General features: G+C 34.0%; 1 pseudogene; it reads left to right on the top strand.

Annotated features, from left to right (window-relative positions):
• Positions 1-415: 415 nt before the first annotated feature.
• On the top strand, positions 416-4998 carry LOC105108724 (uncharacterized; annotated as a pseudogene).
• The last annotated feature ends 1278 nt before the right edge of the window (positions 4999-6276 follow it).

A 6276-nucleotide genomic window follows, 5' to 3' on the forward strand; every position in this document is an offset into this window, starting at 1 on the left:
ATGTCACTGTTATCATTGCATCAAAGAACCACCCGGAAAATAAATAATGAATTGCATGGCGAAAAGAAGGAAAAAATAAAAACAAAGTCAGAGATGGTGTGACAAGGCAAGGGACCGTTTACCGAGCCCTTGTTACCAGGTAATGTAAAAGAGTCGCCGCAAAATAAACGAAGGGCTCCAGTTGTTTCACCGCCTAAACCGCCATAGCTATCGTTTTTCTCCTTCTCTGTCGCTATCTCATCTCATCATCCTTTGAATGAACACGGGGCTGAGTCCAATCAGATTGAAACAAAGTGGTGGTTATATATATATATATGGTTATACAGATTGAAACAAAGTGGTGGTTATATATATATATATATTCTTCTGTTGATGCTAGCAGAAGAATAGCCCACTTAAATAATTGCAGCCCGTGTGGCTGATACTCATAAAGTCATAATCCCTCCCTTTCTTTTGGGATTTGGAAAGTAGCTATAACATTGATAGAAAATAAATTTAGTTTTTTATTTGTATTTTATTATTATGCTGCCATTTGAATATGCCGTAGCTGCGCTTCAAGTTTGTATTTTTTCTTATAAAAAAGTTCAAATCAAAGAAGCAACTTGTAAAAAGTTAATTATTTTGCAGCAAAGCCAGTGCTCTGCTTCTTCCTTTTTTATGCTTTCAAGGAACAATTGTTTGGAGTAATAATGGACTCTGAAAAAATTACTTAGCCTCTGCGGACAATTCAGTCACGGTTCTGTTTTACGGTCAACCTAACTATTTGGACAGAACATAGAAAACGGTGACCTCTTGATGCTAATTTGGATGGTCCACGGTATGTTCTGAGAAATTACCTGAGCTGCTGGCTGCTGGCCGGTCTTGAGATTAGTTTTGTCCCGTGACAAAAACACAGTATTTCTTATTCTTGTTAATGAACTCCTTTTCTCATCTTTCATTTTCATTTATCTGGGGTTGTTGGCTTGTTGCAATCACTGCATTTGTTTTTGAATTGACTTGGGAGTTGGATATCAATACAAGGAAGGAAGAATTCTATACAATTAACAAGTAGAAGGGCGGTGGTTGATTGACTTTTTCTGATTTAATTTATTGAGTACTGTTGTATGAGTCTGAGTTATGGATCATGGAACTAATGAATCTGACCCCAATCTGAGTGAATCATTTCGTCAGACTAGCAGCGTACTCTCTTTAGTGAGAAGAAATTTTTAAAGTTCATCACGCAGCAGATCCTTCCAGATAGATGAAAGTGGCAGGTGATATTGGTGACAAGGCTCTTCATAGCAAGAGTCATAATGAAAGTGGCAACATCAGCTTATCCATTGACAGCGGTTTATAAAATGGTACGGTGTTTACCCTTTCAAATGATAACTTCCTACGATCGGGGTTGTGGGCTCATGACTCCACAGCTTTAGATACAAGATCTCCAATGTTACCTTCGACAGAAGAAATCATGTCTCCTATCTCAACTGATGCAGTGGTCTGCTCTAGGGAAAAAGAAGAGAATTCAGATGATCATTATTATCTATTTCATTAGCGCTAATAGGATTTGTTTGGTTTATTGCCTCATGGATAGGGGTTTGTGTCTTTAATTGTTGTTTGTCATATGATATAAGATCAAACTGCTGCTACTTCTCTAAAACTGTTAATCTGATAATTCATTGGTTTCTTGCTGCTATATCCAGGACAAGGAGAAAGCATTTGTGTTGCCACCAGCACTCGAGTATATCTCCTGTCTTGTGTATCTAACAGTTTTTGGAATTCTTGGGGTAATATGCACAACCTTTTTCTTTTTACTTTCGAAATATTTAAAATGGCATTAGTAAATGGTAACCTAACTTTAACGGCTTTTCATTTTTTTTTTCTTCTGTTATGTTGGATTCTGGTGCTTCTTTTCCTTTTATCTTATTTGTCAACTTTGTTGGCTTTTTTGAAGTGGTTGTGTCATGAATACTTAATTTGGCAGTTCCTGCTAGCATTCTGATGTTGCAGACACCGACCCCATAAAATTTTAAAAGGCAGATAATATTGTTATGGAAGCTAATGAAATGAGTTTAATAAACCCATTATTACCATCACTTATAGTTTTCAAGTGTTCAACATGACCACTTAAAGAGAACAGAATTTGAAATTGAAACCACGTAGCCTCATGAAACATTTGTACAGCAAGCTAGATAAAGAAATATACTCTTCGCTTGACATAAGATGTGTTGGAAACTGGTGCTCTTTAGTTACCACAACAAGGAGCGCGTGTCGTTCTACGAGGATGTTTAATCCTAGGAAGTGTTGTCAAAATCTTTCTATGGAAAGTAATAAACCCAGACACACACAGAAGACTAGCTGGATGAAATTCTTGATGCAGAAGAATGCGTCTAAGTACATAGCTCTTGATACCTAGGTATGGCCAAGTGGTAAAAACTTGGGATTAAAGAGTTTGTTCCCTCTATAGTTTCAAGTTCAAGTTCTTGGTTGCTCATATGATGGCCACTGGAGACTTACATAGTCGTTAACTTCAGAACCCATGAGATTAGTCGTAATGCGTATAAACTGGTTCAGACATTCATGTTAATCTTAAAAAAAAAAGGGATTTGTAAATTACTAGTGAGAAAACTTTACGATACCTTATTATGCTTTTGCTTATTTTTATCTTCTCTAGACAATAAATTAAGGTCAGATAAAGATTAGTTAAGTGATAGAATTAATTTAAGGAGAAAGAAGAAAGAAGGAAGACAAGGGAGGGAGTCATGAGAATTAACAAATAAAATAACAAACAATTAACAAGAAATTACATCACTAATCCATTACTACAAACCACGTTGTCCACTTTGCAGTAGTATATAAACTATATGTACTTGCATGAACCCACATTCCCGTGTCAACACTCCTAGACGTGAACTCCCTATATGAACCCACGTTCTTATACCCACATCCTGGAGATGATGGCCACGTTGATGATTGGTCACGTTCGTGTCCATATCATTGGGACAAGTAATTTGTACATCTTCTAAACATTATTGCTAATCTAACAGTGAAGCATAATCTATTTCTTAAAAAAGAAATCCAACAATTTTATTTTTTCATTGGTTACTAATACAATTGAAAGCAAAGATCACAGTTCTTTACTAATATAGAGTCAATGCTCTACTCTATTAATAGAAGGAGGGTTGTAGAGGAGGTATAATCTAATTTTGGTTGTCCCATAAATATTGTATTTCTATTTTCAACTTTTAATACGCAATGCCATCATCCTGAAATGGGTTTATTAAAGAAACGTTGCACCAACAACATAATCTATATGACAATGTTGCATTATGTTTTGGTTTCAAATTGATTATTATGTTTTTTTTTTATTTGCCCTTTTTTTGTGATTGATGTGTGCATTAAACATTGTTCTTAATGAGAGTGCAAAACCAAAGAGAGTATTTAGGCATGGTTAGGAGTGGGGGCATTTTCGGGGCGTGCGGATTAATATAAAAAACTTCTAATATTTTGTACAATATGATTTGCATGTCTTAACGAGGTATTTATTACAAAAAAACTCTCTAACTTGGTGTTACTGGGGTGACAAGTGACAACTGTTCACTATATCTTCACCTATCTTCAAATATAGTCTCTCTCTAATTTACGGATACATACAAATGCACAAAGATATTGCATCTCTATTATTTTTATATTTAAGGTTGAGATCATTTCTAATCCTAAGCTATCTAGCTTGTTTCATGGTAAGATGTGTTTTTGTTTTATTAAAATTTATAATGTTTTGATGTGGTTAGATAAAGTAACATAAATATTTCTTGGCAATTTTGTTATGATATAACAGTTCATTAGTCATTACTCATCATGGAACTTGATTAGAATATTGTTATTTTAAATGACTCTTATAGTATTCCTATATTACAAGATTAATTGAACCAAAATGACTCTCGATATTGATTGGAAAAATAGAATTATTTATGAAGTTATTAGTGTTTGGTATATTCAATTGCCATGTAAGTTGAACCTTAGGGTTTTTATGATGAAACTCTATTATGTTACTTAGGAAGTCTTACAACGTTCAGTGGTTGGAAGTAAAAAAAATGCTTGATCTCAATGTTAATGGCTATTGGGTGTTTTTTTTATTAGCTTTCTCATGGGTAAGTGAAACTTACAAATTAATGTAATATGTAGTTGTAGCTTAAATGGGACATGGAAACTTAACTATCGCTCGTATGCATGTGCCTGGTCAAAATTTTAATGAGAGATGAGCCTTGATAATGCCAGATCATTAAAATGTAAACAAGTAACTTCTCATGTAACTTCTCATTATGTGTATCTTTTAGGGTTATTCCTTGCAGCCTATTCTTTAAAATTAGGTCTTGGTATGACCAAATGTTGCAAGTCATTTTTTCAAAGGTCAAACAGAAGTGCAAATTTAGCCAAATAGAGGGTGGACATCCCTAATCATCATTTCACAACTATGACAATATTGGTGGTAATGCTAGGCTTTTTATTGGCTATAAGTGGAGCATTGCTAAAGGAGAAGTATAACCATGCTAAAGGAGAAGTATAACCATGATAGTAGCGGGCTTAGCAATGGTTGTGTTGCATAGTTGCACCCCTAGGAGAGTGGATCATGTGGTTCTTAGCAAGGCTCAATACGCGTGTGTTAGGTAAGGCTGGTTCTCTGAAATGAATTCTGTTTGGTAACCACGATAGTATTGCAAATGTTTTTGTAGCATATATCATGGCTGCACTGTCTACTATGAAAAAAACAATATGGTTTCATCTTTCTTTTAACCGAACTCTTTCTCCTCCTTTTACGTGCATGTGCCATACCTTTCAAGTTAATTTTGTTAATTATAGATTTGGCTAATTATATTTTTGTGTTAGTTAAGTTAATTGTGAATCACATATTGTTTATTGTGTTCTAAATTCTTTTCTTTTTCCTCATTGTTTTAACCCTCATGGTGTTACCATTCTTATTTAACTTGTGTGAGTTTTAGGAGGAATACTTCACTATAAATTTTGAAGATATGAGATCTGGGTGATGCAAGTGCATGCCAAAACCTGTGATACCATTTCAACCGAGATACAATTTGGATTCTTGGGTTGTCTCAATTAGTTCCATTTTTATTGTTAAGTACAATGCACTTATCACTTAGACTAGCCACGTTGGCCCTCTCTTATGTAGGTCTCCAAAGCCTTAACTACCCCAACCAACACTTTAGCGGTCCTAAGCCTAATTGAAATTAATGTTTGCTTCAAATTCTATCATAACCTATCATATAACCTTGGAATCAAATGTTGCTTAGTAGGGATACAATATGGAGTGAACTTAGAGAGATCCTGAAATCTCCTCTCGTACTTCTGTATAATTATATTTCTTTATGTAAAGGCTATGAAATCTTGCACCTCTATTCTTTGATGATGGGTAAAATAAAATTGACTCTTAAATTATGCTTTAAAGTTAGCCAATGTCCACGACCTAATTGGTCTTCTTGCTTGTTATTTTTTCCATCAAGAATTGGCTATAATAGATAGCAACTTAGTGGCACATCGCACTCATAAATCCTCTTCTACTTGAATCTTTTTCAAAGTACCAATAGATTTATGGAGCCATCTAACGACAATCTTAGCATTAAAGTCTTTTATAAATGACTCATGATGCAAACCCTAACGGAATTTAATGGAATTCATAACTCCAAGAGTAATATAATCTAATTTGTTGAGATTTGAACGAGCTTATCACAATGAAAGACTTGCTCCAAGGCAACAAAACCATAAACCAACTCGATCATAATACCTATACCTAGAGACAAGCAAAAGAGGTATAAATTCACAATAAATAATTGTCAATTTTTTAAAGAGTTGAAAGTTCAATAAAAAACCAAGATTAATCAACCAAAAAGTCGGCTACAATGCTAAAATTATCATTAAAAGTCTCATATGAAATTATTCTTAAAGAGCATTTAAACGTCAAGCCAAAACCCTAGTTTCCCTAATGGGTCTTACATAAACCTAAATTAAATAATAATTAACTCAAGCTAAAACTAGTCCAAACTAATTAAAATAAAAAAAATAAACAAGTTTAAAACCCAAATAAAATGTCTCCTCTTAAAATAAATAAAGTTTGGTAGCCCAACTAATTAAATCAGACAAGTTCATTGTTTCTGTATTTTGCCCGACAACAATAAAACCCAATTTAAAATGAATGGTTCTCTCTCATCTTAATAAACTAGACTGTGTTCCATATATAGTTAGAAAGATATAGAAGTTTAGTTTCCAACCTAATTAGAATCA

The sequence above is a fragment of the Populus euphratica genome, unplaced genomic scaffold (assembly GCF_000495115.2).
Source record: "Populus euphratica unplaced genomic scaffold, PopEup_1.0 scaffold528.1, whole genome shotgun sequence".
Classification (NCBI taxonomy): Eukaryota; Viridiplantae; Streptophyta; class Magnoliopsida; order Malpighiales; family Salicaceae; genus Populus; species Populus euphratica.